General features: G+C 43.2%; 1 protein-coding gene across 1 annotated transcript in view; it reads left to right on the top strand.

The window, feature by feature from the left end:
* The window catches only part of LOC123519399, a 116,485-nt gene that overhangs the window by 98,107 nt on the left and 3,775 nt on the right, over positions 1–14,603 (top strand). The gene's annotated exons all lie outside the window — the stretch shown is intronic.

Below are 14,603 nucleotides of genomic sequence, written 5' to 3'. Positions count from 1 at the left end.
CGGGCGTGCACGGCAATGCCAAGCAAGGTCCAGTAGCGTGTGGAGTGCGGTACGATAAGCATGGTGCTTACCATTACTAAGAAAAAAATATTGTGATGCGTGATAATTGCTTTGTGTATAGAGAAAAGAAAAGAATATGGCGCAAAGATTGACTCCAGGAAAGAAATGTTGATGGAAGCCGTACAACAATACTCCATGCACTAAAGATGGTCATGAGGTAGATTTCAAAAAATGAGTGAGCGTAAACACTTTCTATACTTTGCTAGCAAAAATAGAGCCATACATAATGAAAAAGGCACAAACAGAGGCAGCATAACAGCAGAAACTCGTTTAGAAGCAACGCTGCGATTTTTAGCAAGGGGATGTACGTACATATTCGGCTTTGCAGTACAGTACACGTATATCCAAGTTTTCTTTTGATGATATCCGTTGTAGCGGCAGTATCAAATTCTCTCATCTCTGCAGCAATGGCCTTCAATGCTGTTATGTGTTTGTTTACATAACGAGTTCAGTTTCACATTCCATAGACATGGATTCCGATGAAAAAGATCATTCAACGTGCTCGTCAGTGCTTTAGACCAATTAATTGTAGGTGGTTCACTATGGTTCTCTGGTTTGGACATGGTGAGATGTGAACCGTGGTACAATGACATGGAATGTGGGAGGCAAGCTAGCTATGGGTTCACTATATCAACTTAGGTCTGACAGGGTCAGAGCTCCAGCTACCGGGCACCGCCTTGGTGATTTCTCGTTCGATGGGCACTCGGGAATTTAACGGTTTGCCCGTCAAACTGCTAGAGGGAATGCCTGCCGATCTGGACAGGCCTTTAAAAGTATTACCATGTGCACATTTACTCCACAATTAATGCCATTACATATATGTTCTACCTAACTATAAGCAACACCATTAAGCTTCCTCCCCTGCACTCCACACCACTCCACACAACACTCATATCTAAGTGGACATTATTCACCCCCTACTCATCATATCAATTCCACGAAGGGCGCCCCTGGAACACTCCCCTTCTGTCAGACTCAAAGGGCCTCTCCTCTCCCTGTTTGGACTTGGGGGCGCCTCTCGTATGCAAGCCGACTCCACCCACGCAGGGCTCAGAGTACTTTTCGAGCTGGTGAAATCAAAGGCTGCTCGTTCCCTTCCTGTAGTGGGGCTTTCATGCCTAAGGAGGGTGTTGGTGCTGGCAGAAGCTCCACACAAGCCCTTATAGACGCTCTGTAGACACGGCAGATTCAAAGGATTTATTTTCGTCTCCTCTGACTTGTTTGATGGATTGTGTTCACTTTGTGTGCCACTAATGTGCTGTTGTTGTTTTGGGTCTTTTTATCAACTCATCTTTTTTTTTTCTTTTGCTGTTTTTCCCCCTTTTTTTTTGTTCGTTCTAGCTATACTTATCCATATATTTTAATTTATCTTTTTATGTCACTGGTGTGTTCGTGTTGTGACTGTTGTCTTTGCATCCATCCTTGTTATATATATACTTTTTTCTTTCATTCATTAATGCCACATTTTTACTCCTTATGTTTTACTCGTTCTTAACATCTCATATTCTATTCCTTTGACTCCTCTTTTGTTTTTGTTTTTTTCTATTCATTCTATGTTCCTATATGTTGCTCATTCTTCCTATCCTTTACTTTGAAAGGATGTGTAAATATAGAAAGTTTTTATTTTTATTTTTACCAATCTATTAGATTTGTTACCCACTGATATGTTTTATGTATCCTAACTATATTTTGTCAATTCTTACTGTCTTCCATTCCCTTCTGTAGCTTTTTTCTTCTCTTCTAATTTTATACACACCCTTTTTATTATCTATTCATCTATTCTATTCATTTTTACTATAAACACTTTGATTTCACTCCTTATTTCATGAAACAACTCTGCACATTTTCTTTTTTCCTTATTCCATCCCTTTTTTCTGAACTTACTGGCTACATTTTTTATCTTCACCCAGCGCTGATATACACACAACCTGCCTCACCTTAATACCTCTCCTGCCTCAAGGTTATAAGACGAGAATGATCACCAACTTTCTTCCAGTCGCCCATTTTCCCTCTCCAGCAAGAAACACGCTACCGTTTTCTGTTTCCCCATATTTAGGACATTGTGAGGAGGGCAGTGTCGTGTTTCCCTGTAAGCCCCTGCGTGTAATGTGACTCCTGTTTCTCTCTACTCGTTGCCTCACTTGCTCTCTCCTTTTCCTTATTGAGTGACGGGTTTTCTTTACCTTTCTATGTGTAGGCCTAAGCTAGTGGTGGTGATGTAGTAGTAGTAGTAGTAGTTGTAGTAGTAGTAGTAGTTGTAGTAGTTGTTGTTGTTGTTGTAACAGTTGTATTAGTGGTAGTAGTGGTGGTAGTAGTAGTAGCGGTAGTAGCTGTAGTATTGGTGGTGGTGGTTGTAGTAGTAGTAGTAGTGGTGGTGGTGGTGGTGGTAGTAGTAGTAGTAGTAGTAGTAGTAGTAGTAGTAGTAGTAGTTACTTTCATTCATGCACACCTCATATATCTCATCCTCTGTTCCATCATTTATGTACTTCTATCCACCAAAACGTTCTTATCCACTCATTCCATCCATCATTTCCCTTATCTACCTCTGTCCATCACACCGCAACGTCATCCACCCACCAACGCTGTCTCCTCATCAAAGCTGCACCATTCAATCCACATCTTTCCATCACATCCACAGTTCCTCACTATCCACTCACCAAACCACACTAATCCTGCCCTGTAATATTCATGCGATAAGACATTACAATACGAGTTTTTTACGGGTTGAAGGATGTATTTTCCACACCATCCACTCGCCAAACCACATCACCAAACACCACCTCCACTAGTCATGCCCAGTAATGTTCGTGAGATAAGGCTTTTTTTTATAGTACAATGAGGTTTTTTTATGGGATTTTACGGGTTGAGGAACATATTTTCCACACCATCTACTCACCAAGCCACATCACCAACCCAGCCACATCACCAAACACCACCTTCACTAGTCCTGCCCAGTAATGTTCGTGGGATAAGACATTTTTTTATATAATGAGCTCTTCTTTATGAGATTTTACGGTTTGAAGGACGTATTTTCCACACCATCCACTCACCAAACCACATCACCAAAACGGCACCTCCACCAGTCCTGCCCAATAATGTTCGTGGGATAAGACTTTTTTTTATACAATGAGTCACGGAGGAAGGTGTAAGGGACCGCAACTACTGCAGGAGACTCGTGCACTGTTCCAACATCTGACTGTAGGGAGAATGGGGAGGGAGAGGAGGAGGAAGAGGAGGAAGAGAAAGAGGAAGAGGAAGAGGAGGAGGAGAGAAGGAGGAGGAGGAGAAAAGAGAAGAAGAAAACAAAGGAACAACAAAAAAAAACAAAATTAGAACCAAAAACAGAATAAGAACAAGACAAGAAAAAGAACAAGACAAAGAAAGCGAAGAACAAAGAAGAGCAAGAAGACAAAGAGCGAAAAACAAGAAAAAGAAACGAAAAACAAAAAGAAGAAACGAAAAACAAGAAGAAAAGAAAAAACGAAGAAAAAGAAGAAGCATCAACTCACAACACGCGGTAAAATCTTGAGTGAAATCCGATGGTTAGTCAGATTTATAGCGCGTGGAGGCGGGGCGGCGTGGCGAGCCCTTGCCTGCTGCTCTTGTTGCGACTGAATTACTCCGTTATCAGCGACTACAGCTCCTCGGTGGGTCCTTGGCAGGCGAGAGGATTCGCCCCGTGACGTTCAGTGCTCTTCAGGGGCTCGGGGGGTCTTCCAGGGACGCGCGGGGCAGTCCTGACGCTATCGATGGTCTGGCCTTCCAATGTGTTTCTCCAGCCAGACATGAATCTCCTTTAATCGAGTGTTGGGGCTGTGTTGATTCCATTACTCAGAAACGCTGCTCTCTCATTCTTATTTCCAAAGGTGATACGGCGTGTGTTTAAGAGTGTTTGTGTTAGTAATGGAGAAATATTGTTAATCTGCCACTAGAACCGTAAAAACGCACTAAATGAAACCCGTGTAACTTCAACTAGAGCCTTTTCAGAGTAGCGGAGGTGCGGCGCGGAAGTGTTTCAGAATGCGGTCCCTTTCACCACCAGCCTCGCCTTGATCGTCCCCCTGTGTGCTCGCTGCGGTGCTCTGGCTCGCCTTTCTCTCTCTCTCTCTCTCTCTCTCTCTCTCTCTCTCTCTCTCTCTCTCTCTCTCTCTCTCTCTCTCTCTTCCCCTTCTTTCTTTGGTTCACTTTCTTTTCTGTTTGTTTCTTCTTTGTTGTTTTGAATCTGCGATGCGTCAGTTTCAATGTTTTTTTATTTTTGTTCGTCTGTCTCTCTCTCTCTCTCTCTCTCTCTCTCTCTCTCTCTCTCTCTCTCTCTCTCTCTCTCTCTCTCTCTCTCTCTTAATTAAATTTTTTCTCATTTTTCTTTTCTTTTCTCCTTTCTTACTTTTCCTTTCTTCCTCTTTCTTTTCTTTTCCTTCTCTTTTCTTTTCTCTCTTTTCTTTTCTTTTCTTTTCTCTTTTCTTTCTCTCTCTCTCTCTCTCTCTCTCTCTCTCTCTCTCTCTCTCTCTCTCTCTCTCTCTCTCTCTCTCTCTCTCTCTCTCTCTCTCTCTCTCTCTCTCTCTCTCTCTCTCTCTCTCTCTCTCTCTCTCTCTGCAGACCCCTGAAATAATTGTGCCGTGTTATCATGTAATAGCACCGAGACCCACGATTTTGGGACCTCGGTTTTCACGGCGAGAGGAGAGGCTGTGTTGACGCTGGTGGTGGTGGTGGTGGTGGTGGTAGTCGTCGTCGTCATGGGGAGATAATGCATTCTGTCTCGGAGTGGCAGTGCAGTCCTCTCCAATCGTTCCCCTTATCCTTATGAATTCTTGATGTTTTAGCTAGGCGGGCGGGCGCGTGTGTGTGTGTGTGTGTCTGATTTATGCTGATTGTATTCATGAGTGCAGATCCAAATAGAAGGGGGATTTCTCTTTCGTGAAATCAACATTGTGACACGTACCCGTAAACGACAACGCGCCCGCTTACACGAGTCTGCATCGGGCACCATCCAAGAGACTAGAGACATGCGGGAGGCAAAGAAAGGGTGTTGCAGGTGTAAAGGCTGATAATAATCTATAAGTCTTTCCTTCATCACCGCTTCTATTTTCAAAGGTTACAGAGATGATTACCCTTTTGAAAATGTAGAAATGTTATAAAACCTTCCATTATAACTATGAAAATACTTCAACAACTCGTTTTACTTCAACTAGAACCTTTTATGTATAGTGGAGGTGCGACACAGAACTGTTTCAGAATATGCGCTTTAAGTAGTCAGATTTCTAGGACTGTTTCCCTTTTTGATATAGGAAAGTCATTAATCTTCCACTAGAACCATAAAAACACCCTTAATTACTTGTATCACTTCAACTGGAGCCTTTTTAATAGTGGAGGTGCAACGCAGAAGTGTTTAAGTAACCGGGTTTCTCTAACGTATTCCTTTTTAATATAGAAACGTTATCAATCTTCCACTAGAACCATAAAAAAAAACACCCTTAAAAACTACCATTGCTTTAACTAGAGCCTTCTGAATACAGTGGAGAGGTCCGGCGCAGAAGTGTATCAGAATATAAGGCTTTAGTAGTCGAAGCATGGTACTAGCAGAGGCGATAGGAAAGGAGCGGAGGCAGGGAGTAAATAAATGCATAGCTCCGTCAGTAGTACCTTTGGCGAGTGTCCAGGCAGGCGTGGAGGTAAAAGCTTGAGAAATGTGTCTCGTGTCGTTTATCAAGTGGAAATAGACTTCTAAGGGGATGTGCCTCTTGTTTTTCTTTTCTTTTTTCAACTCTCAGCCTCATGATAGGAATGAAGGTAAGGAGGATTGAGAGAGAGAGAGAGAGAGAGAGAGAGAGAGAGAGAGAGAGAGAGAGAGAGAGAGAGAGAGAAATTAAGGCACATCATAAAATAAATCCACACTCTTGATAATCATCGTATATTTAACCAGAAGAGTGAAAACAAGCGTAGAAAATATCATTAGGGAACTTTACGACCCCAAGAACAGTGAGGCGAGTCAGAGAGAGCGAGAGGGAGAGGGAGAGGGAGAGGGAAGTAGTCATGTCTGGTTGGGTGACTAGGAAAGAGGGGAGGGAAGGAGGCGGAGCAAGCGAGGGGGAGGTTATGTGCCAATGGGAGGGGGTGGCATGAGGGAAGTGAGGGGAAGCATGCGTTGAGAGGTGGCGTATACTCCCCTCACACATTTACACTCAATATATCACACGGGGGGGGTTGGGAGCACTGCGAGGCGGCTTTGAAAGGGCACGGCGACACACACACACACACACACACACACACACACACACACACACACACACACACACACACACACACACGGCCAGCAAAGCCACTCCCTTCCCTCACTCGACCTTGCGTTCCCACACCTCACCGCGCCAAGACCATCATCACTTTGGCTGCAGGAACGAGGCGTAGCACACCAAACACACGAAACGCACCTAAACCCTTCAGTGCTGGGCTTGATTAGACGATTTTATTGACATTAGCAAGGATCTATGGAGGTTAGACGATTAATGGCCAGAGTCTTCCCTATTTTAATTCCCGACATAAGTTTTTGAAGCTGTATAAAGTCAAATAGTAACCAGAGTGAATATGAAAACGCGTCATGGTACTGTAGGGGTTAAAGCTGCATTAGTAGGAGGAAGAGGAGCAGGAGAGGTTAAAGTAGGAGGAAGAAAAGCAGGAGGAAGAAAATAGGAGGAAGAGGAACAGGAGGAAGGAAAGTAGGAGGAAGAGGAGCAGAAGAAAGAAATGTAACAGGAAGAGGAGCAGGAGGAGGGAAAATAGGAGGAAGAGGATGAGGAGCCAGTGAAAGTAGGAGGGAGAGGAGCAGGAGGAGGGAAATACAAAAGAAATACAAAGGAAAGTTGGAGAAAGAGGAGGAGGAGGAGGAGCAGGAAGAAGAAAAGTAGAAGGAAGAGGAGCAGAAGGAAAGAAAGTGGGAGGAAGAGAAGCAGGAGGAGGAAAAGGAGGAGCGAAAATAGGTGGAAGAGGAACAAAAGGAGGAAAAATAGGAGGAAAAGGAGCAGGAGGAGGAAAAATAGGACGAAGTGGAGTAGGAGGAGGTAAAAGTGAGAAAAAGCTAAGGTATGAAGGAAGGTTTCGGAAGTAAGGACAGGTAGGCAAGGACAAGGGTGGAGGAGGTTGATCGTAAAGGACAGGTAAGAAAATGAAGACGGAAAGGAACACGTGAAAGTAAAACACGAGGAAATGGCGCGGAAACCAAACTCAAAGGGTGGATAATATGCGAGAGAGAGAGAGAGAGAGAGAGAGAGAGAGAGAGAGAGAGAGAGAGAGAGAGAGAGAGAGAGAGAGAGAGACCGCGGAGGGAAATGAGAGAAACAAGACGGTGAGAAAAGGAAAGAAAGAGGACGAAAGGAACGATAAATACTTGGAGAAAGGAGAAAACAACGTTAATTTCAAAGCAAGAGAGTGAGTGAGAGGAGGAGGAGGAGGAGGAGGCACTGGCACTGGCAACGTTAGTGTAGATGAACTCAGTGCCAACACTTGGAATGGTGTCGCCAGATAAGACCTTATGCCAGTGTCGCCTCCTATACATGTGAGGAATGAGTCGCCTCCTCCTCCTCCTCCTCCTCCTCCTCTTCCTCTCTGCCCACCAGGTGAGGCAGAAGGCCAGGTTAACACGGACCACCAAGATTCATGCATATTATGAACCGAGGGAGTGACGGGAGGGCGAAGCAGCTGTGTCAGGTAATTACAGAGGTGGTGGTGCCGCCTGACGGGAGGGGAGGCGAGGGCAGCGAAGGAGAGAAAGGGGAAGGAGGGGCAAAGGATGATACAGGAGGAAAGAGAGGTCTGGAGAGGTAGAAAAGAAGGGAAAGATGGTGCTAAGAGAGTTAAGGAAAGGAGGGACGAGGGCAATAAGAGAAGGTTTAAGGAAGTAGGGATGGAAAGGAAGGAGGAAGGGGAAGGAAGAGCATGGGAAGAAATAGCTGAGAAGGATAAGGAAGTTAGAAGAAGTAAGGAAGAAGGATGGAAGTTAGGTAAGCGTGGAGGGAAGTAAGGAAGAAGGATAGAAGTTAGATAAGCGTGGAGAAGAGTATATGGGGAAAAAAAAACACCAAGAGAGGAAAAATAAAGTTGATTTAAGATTGAGAAGAGAAAATCGTATCTACAAGGGACAAGAGGAGGAAAGGTAGAAAAGGAAAGAAGGAAGATGATGGAAGGAAGAAAAATGAAAAGAGGGAAATTAACCATTAGCAAAGGGAAAAAATAGGAAAAGTGATAAGGAAAGGAGGGAAAGTATCTGGAAAGTAGTGGAAGAAAGATAAACCAAAAAAGAAATGTATAAAAGGAAGATAGGAAAGAAAGGAGAAAATAGGAAAATAAAGATAGGAAGAATAGAAAAAGGAAAAGGGAGTAGTGGAGAGAGAAGGAACAAGTGTGCAGGACAAGAGGAATACAATTATATAAAGAGGAAAAAATGAAAGTAACAGAAAAGAGAAAAACAAGGAAAAGGAAGAAGAAACTTATGATGTCCTATTAGTTCCGTTTTCCTTTCTCCAAAAAAAAGGGAAAATTAAAACAAGATATAAGAACAAGGAAAACGATAAAAGATATGCAAGTGGAGTAGCGAACGGAAGGATAAGAGGAAGAAGAAGAAGAAGAAGAAAAAATGATAAAACAAGGGATCGTGTTAGAAGGGAAACAAAAAATGTGGATAGTGAGCAGAAATATAAAAGAAAAAGAAAAACGAAAAAAAAAATTGTGTTAAAGAAAGATGAAAGTGTGGGTAGTGAAAGACTGAAGAGGAAGAAAAGTAGGAATAAATAAGAAAGATAAGAGGAAGAGAAATAAATATGTGGATAGTGGAAGAAGTCTAAGAAGAGGAAGAATAGTAAGAATAGTAAGAAAACCAGGAATTGTGTTAGCGGAAGAGAGAAAAAGTGTGAATAGTGAAGAAAAGAAAGAAAAATAAGAGAAAAAGATAAGAGAGGAAGTACAAGAGAAGAAGAAGAGAAATAAGAAAAAAAAACAAGGAATCGTGTAAAAGGAAAGAAAAAGGAAAGTGTTGATAGTGAACGGGAGCTAAGAGGAGAAGGAAAAGTAAGAAAATAAAAAAAAGAAGGAATTTGTTAAAGGAAGAGATAAAGGTGTGAATAGTGAACAAATCAATAAGAGGAGGAAGAAAAGCAAGAAAAAGTAAGGAAAATATAGAATTGTTAGAGGAAGGGAGAGGAGAAGTGTGGATATTGAACAGAAGCATAAAAGGAAGAAAAGGAAGAAAAAGTCAAAGAAATAAGGAATCGCTGGAGAGAGAAAGAGAGAGAGGGAGAGAGGAGAAAGTGTGAGAAATTAATCCGTAAGGTGTACCGAGACCAGGAGCGGAAAGGTGAAGTGCTGAGGAAGTCACAAGGGCTGCGGGAGTGGCATGAGGTTCGCCGTTATAAAGACGCACAGAACTGGAGCCCAAGGGAGATTTAAGAGCAGTCCTTGAGTACCAGAAGGCGGCAGGGTACGTGTTAGCAGCCTCGGGGGAAGTAACTTGTCTCGCACCCATGAGAAATAGTGAGACGGTTCGAAAAATATTAAATCACACTGCCTTGTTTAAACCTCAGCATTGCCTTGATTTTTTTGATGCGCTGGCTGAATGTACAAAAAGAAAAACTGATATTTTGTGGAGCTTCAAAAAATGTCTTAGTCTTTTTTTGTTTGTGGTAGTGGAAAGAAAAGCCACACAGGAAAAACAAAAAGCAATTTTGTGTTTTGCAATCTGCAGAACAACTGATTATTTATTATTTATAAGAAAACATAAGAAAAAATCAAATCCTAAAATAAAATCTTGAAAAACATATGAAAGTCTCAACTCAAAATCATAAGAAAAATTTTACTTCTTCCCTAAAACTAGTGGTTTCACTTTAACAGAGTAATGGAACACGGCAACCGGTGCGGCAGTATTTCTCTCGACACGAGAGGCCGCGGTCCGAGTATGAACGGGTTGGCTTTCCGCAAGAATTATTTACGAGAGCCACAGATAATTACTAGTGTAGAGCTCATGGGTTCAGCGATCTCTCGAGGCATGAAAACATCCATGGAAAACCCAGTAACACCCACTATACAGCCGAATAAAAATAGCAAAATGTTCATTAACCTATTACTGGAATCGAAGACATCCTTGAAAATTGCAGTATTATCACTGTATCTTATAGTGAAAAACCCTTGTTAAGGCACCTTTAGAATCACAAACTTTCCTTAAAAACCCGAGAAGAATGTACCTGCTCTTGTTAGAAAATTGATATAGCCAAGACATGACGCCAAAACCTTAAACAGTGCCATTTTTTTTTTTTTTTTTATGTAAGAAGGTAAAACTGACAAATGGCAACAAAAACGATCAAACACAAATGTTCATTGAGATTTAACCTAACCTAACCGAACACCCTAAAGTACGGAATCGGTGTCGTTTAACCCCTTCAGTACCATGACGCGTTTCCATATTCATTCTGCTTACTATTTGATTTTATACAGCTTCAGAAATTCATGATGGGGATTAAAATAGTGAAGACTGGCCATTAATCTTCCAGCCTCCATAGACTCTTGTTAATGTCAATGAATTGATCTAATCGTACACAAATATCCAAGGTAAAAATGTGGCACAGTACTGAAGGGGTTAAGGGCGCGAGGAAAGGCTTAGGTACCATTAGCAGCAGCGGCATAGGTCAAGTGGCAGGTGTAACTAATTATGCGCCGGGACAGGTAACAGGGGCTCATCCATCACCAGGTGTTAAAGAGCAGTGTTCCCGCCCGTTCATCACACACGCACGCACGCACGTACGCAAGCGCGCGCACGCGCAGTTTTCACCCCTCCTTTACACACACACACACACACACACACACACGCGCGCGCGCGCCCGGTAGCTCAGTGGTTAGAGCGCTGGCTTCACAAGCTAGAGGACCGGGGTTCGATTCCCCGGCCGGGTGGAGATATTTGGGTGTCTTCCCTTTCACGTGTAGCCCCTGTTCACCTAGCAGTGAGTAGGTACGGGATGTAAATCGAGGAGTTGTGACCTTGTTGTCCCGGTGTGTGGTGTGTGCCTGGTCTCAGGCCTATCCCAAGATCGGAAATAATGAGCTCTGAGCTCTTTCCGTAGGGTAACGTCTGGCTGTCTCGTCAGAGACTGCAGCAGATCAAACAGTGAAACACACACACACACACTCTTTTCACCCCTCCCTTACACACACACACACACACACACACACACACACACACACACACACACACACACACACACACACACCGCGTAGTGTAGTGGTTAGCATGCTCGACTCACAATCGAGAGGGACGGGTTCGAGTCCCGGGAAGCGGCGAGGCAAATGGGCAAGCCTCTTAATGTGTGGCCCCTGTTCACCTAGCAGTAAATAGGTACGGGATGTAACTCGAGGGGTTGTGGCCTCGCTTTCCCGGTGTGTGTTGTGTGTTGATGTGGTCTCGGTCCTACCCGAAGATCGGTCTATGAGCTCTGAGCTCGCTCCGTAATGGGGAAGACTGGCTGGGTGACCAGGAGGCGACCGAGGTGAATTACACACATTTTTCACCCCTCCCTTACACACACACACACACACACACACACACACACACACACACACACACACACACACACACACACACCTGCATCTATTTATACAGCGCTAATTAATCTTCGCGCCTCCCACTTTCTCTGATTGCGCGGCGCCTATAAATAAAACACCAAAAATATATAGCTCGGTGTGATCCGGAATGTCCTATCGAGGCTTGGGATCCAGCCATGACCCGCGGCGCTGCGTTTTAAAGTTCCGGATGAGTGAACACAACACGGTGATACGGATGCAAAACGCCAATAGGAAGCGGATCTGGAAAGCTCTGTTGCAGCCAATGTCCACCGCGCCGTTCCATCAAAGGGGTCGGAAAAAAAAGGGAAGGAATAGTTTTTCTTGTTTAGGTAAAATGTTAGAATGCGCTGACGCCTCCAAAGGGAAACGTGGCAGTGCTATTTCCATTTTTTCCCCTTTTTTTCCCTTTGCTTTGTTTTTTTTTTTTTTTTTTTTTGCTTGTCGCTGTTGTTATTGTTGTTTTAGAACTTGAAATAGTTTGATGAATTGCTATGCTTATGTTTATTAATGGTCGTGGGGCGCACGTACCTGTGTGTGTGTGTGTGTGTGTGTGTGTGTGTGTGTGAGAGAGAGAGAGAGAGAGAGAGAGAGAGAGAGAGAGAGAGAGAGAGAGAGAGAATAGGTAGGTAGGGTAACACTCCCCAAGACAGATGGGACGTGAGTATCGACAAGCACGCACGCACACACACACACACACACACACACACACACACACACACACACACACACACACACACACATTTGGAGCAAGCGTAAATGGCGAGGGTTACATGTACCTAAGACAAGAGGAGGAGGAAGGGAGGGAGGACAGGAACACGAGAAGCATCATCCCAGAAAAGGTGTAAAGTAGCACTGTGCCTCCTTCTGGTGTTGCAGAGAACTTAAAACTTCCTGAGGGCAAAACAGTGCTATCCCGAGGTGCCGGAGGAAGTTAAGACTCAAAGATACTTGTAGAGTTGCTTGGAAATCTTCGTTACGTTAGTGAATCAAAGGAAAAAAAATCGAAGGTGGAGTTTCCGAGGTAATGTTCAAAGTTGTGTAGTGATGCTGGGAATTAACTGTCAGATTTGCTGGATTAAAAAAGTCCTTTAAAGCTCCTAAGATGTGGAACGTTGCGGGAAATTTTACTTGCTGAGAGATTCCTGTGAAGTTAATGGAAGATGCTGTAGTTGTGAAGGGATGTCGGAAAGTTTAGGTTGTGGTGTTCGTGAAGACAGTGCCTGGGATTGGCGATGTTAGGGCTGCATGTGGACCGAGACGAGGAGGGATTGGTGGCGGTGGTTGCGGAGAGTATACTTGGGTGTTTTGTCTTCACCACTACTTCTTTGTGAAATGGTGAAATTAATGAGATAACTGACTTCACACGGACATATCGATACACACACACACACACACACACACACACACACACACACACACATTTGGTTGAATACTCTTTAACATCATTTACGAAACCCGTGAAAAAGAACTGAAATCCATAACTTGAGCATTTTATTAGAAAGAAAAATACAATTCTCTATTCACACCTGCCTCAAGTCACTTAATTTTAGTCACAAACCCATTACAAACTTTACACTTATTACTGACGCATACAGACTTTTGACAGAAAAATACACACGCACACACACTTATCAAGACTATCCAGACGCATAACTGTACACACAAAAGTTATTCAGTAGTTTCTTGTATATGACGGAGAGAAGTAATTAATGGAAGTGCGTGTATGTTTGGAAAGAAGGGAGAGAGGGAGGTAGGGAAGGAGCGCTCACCTGCGTAACTTTTAATCAGGTGTATGGGGATTGTAGTGGCGTTATGGTAATATTTCGAAGTAATGAGGCTGCTTCTTCACCCTCTGTAGGTTTATTTTGCATTTTTCTGGCCCAGTTTCTCTTTTGAAGATTGTACAAGTAAGAATAAAATCTCTCTCTCTTATTCAACATTGTACTACTTTTGAAACGCTCGACGGCAGTTTAATCATGGCATGGCATTGATAAGGCGAGGATTGAGGACGGCGGCAACACTCTCCTGATAGCATTGTATACCAGTGAACGGGGCCGAGCTGACGGAAAACGAGCACAGGTAAAGGGGGCGCCTCTGAAAAAGACCAGTTATAAGTGAGATGATCTATGAGAGAGAGAGAGAGAGAGAGAGAGGGGGTCGTGCGCTGTATAAATATTGTGTTTAGCGCCACACCTGAATGGCTGATGAGGCGTGAGTGACAGTCCCGCATTACCATTCCATCTTGTATTGGGGAAGCTTCGGTGTCTCGTAAGGACTGTTTTCAAAGGCTTCAGGTAATTAATCAGATTTCTATGGCTTCTATCTCACAATGTCACTATAATCATGAGAAGACCCTCGAAAACTCAGTAACTTGTACCATAACACGTTGAAAATAGTGAATATGACGAAGTAATAGTGTTGTTAGGGCTAGAGAGGAGAATGAGGAAAATGTAATGGAACTTTGGTCGTAACAGCTAGCCTTAACAGTGCATGGTTCATGACGCGCGTTTTCTAACTTCTCCTTTCCCCTCGTCAATTTATCGTGTCACTAAAATCATGAAAACACCTCAAAAACTGCTATAATTTCAACCACAACGTTTTGAATATGTATAAGACGCCGAGATTAAGAGTACAACGCCTTCCTACTCTTTATCTTCTCAGTAAAAGTCATGGAAAGAAAACTCCCAAAATAGTAATAACATCCACCACTTTTTGAAAATGTACAAGACGCTGATATTAAAATTCTACTGTTCCTAACTTATATTTTAGGTCTTCTAACAATTTATTAACTAGTACCATGAAAAAACCTCAAACTGCAATAACATCCACCATAACCCTTTGAGAATATGCAATGCGCCGATGTTAAGAGTGTATTGTTCGTATCTTAAGTATGCGCCTTCTAATGTCTCCCTTCCCAAACACACGTCTATCTTAGTTTGGTACAGAGA

This window comes from Portunus trituberculatus, chromosome 45 (genome assembly GCF_017591435.1).
Source record: "Portunus trituberculatus isolate SZX2019 chromosome 45, ASM1759143v1, whole genome shotgun sequence".
NCBI classification, from domain to species: domain Eukaryota; kingdom Metazoa; phylum Arthropoda; class Malacostraca; order Decapoda; family Portunidae; genus Portunus; species Portunus trituberculatus.
This window is presented reverse-complemented; position numbering and strand designations above follow the sequence as displayed.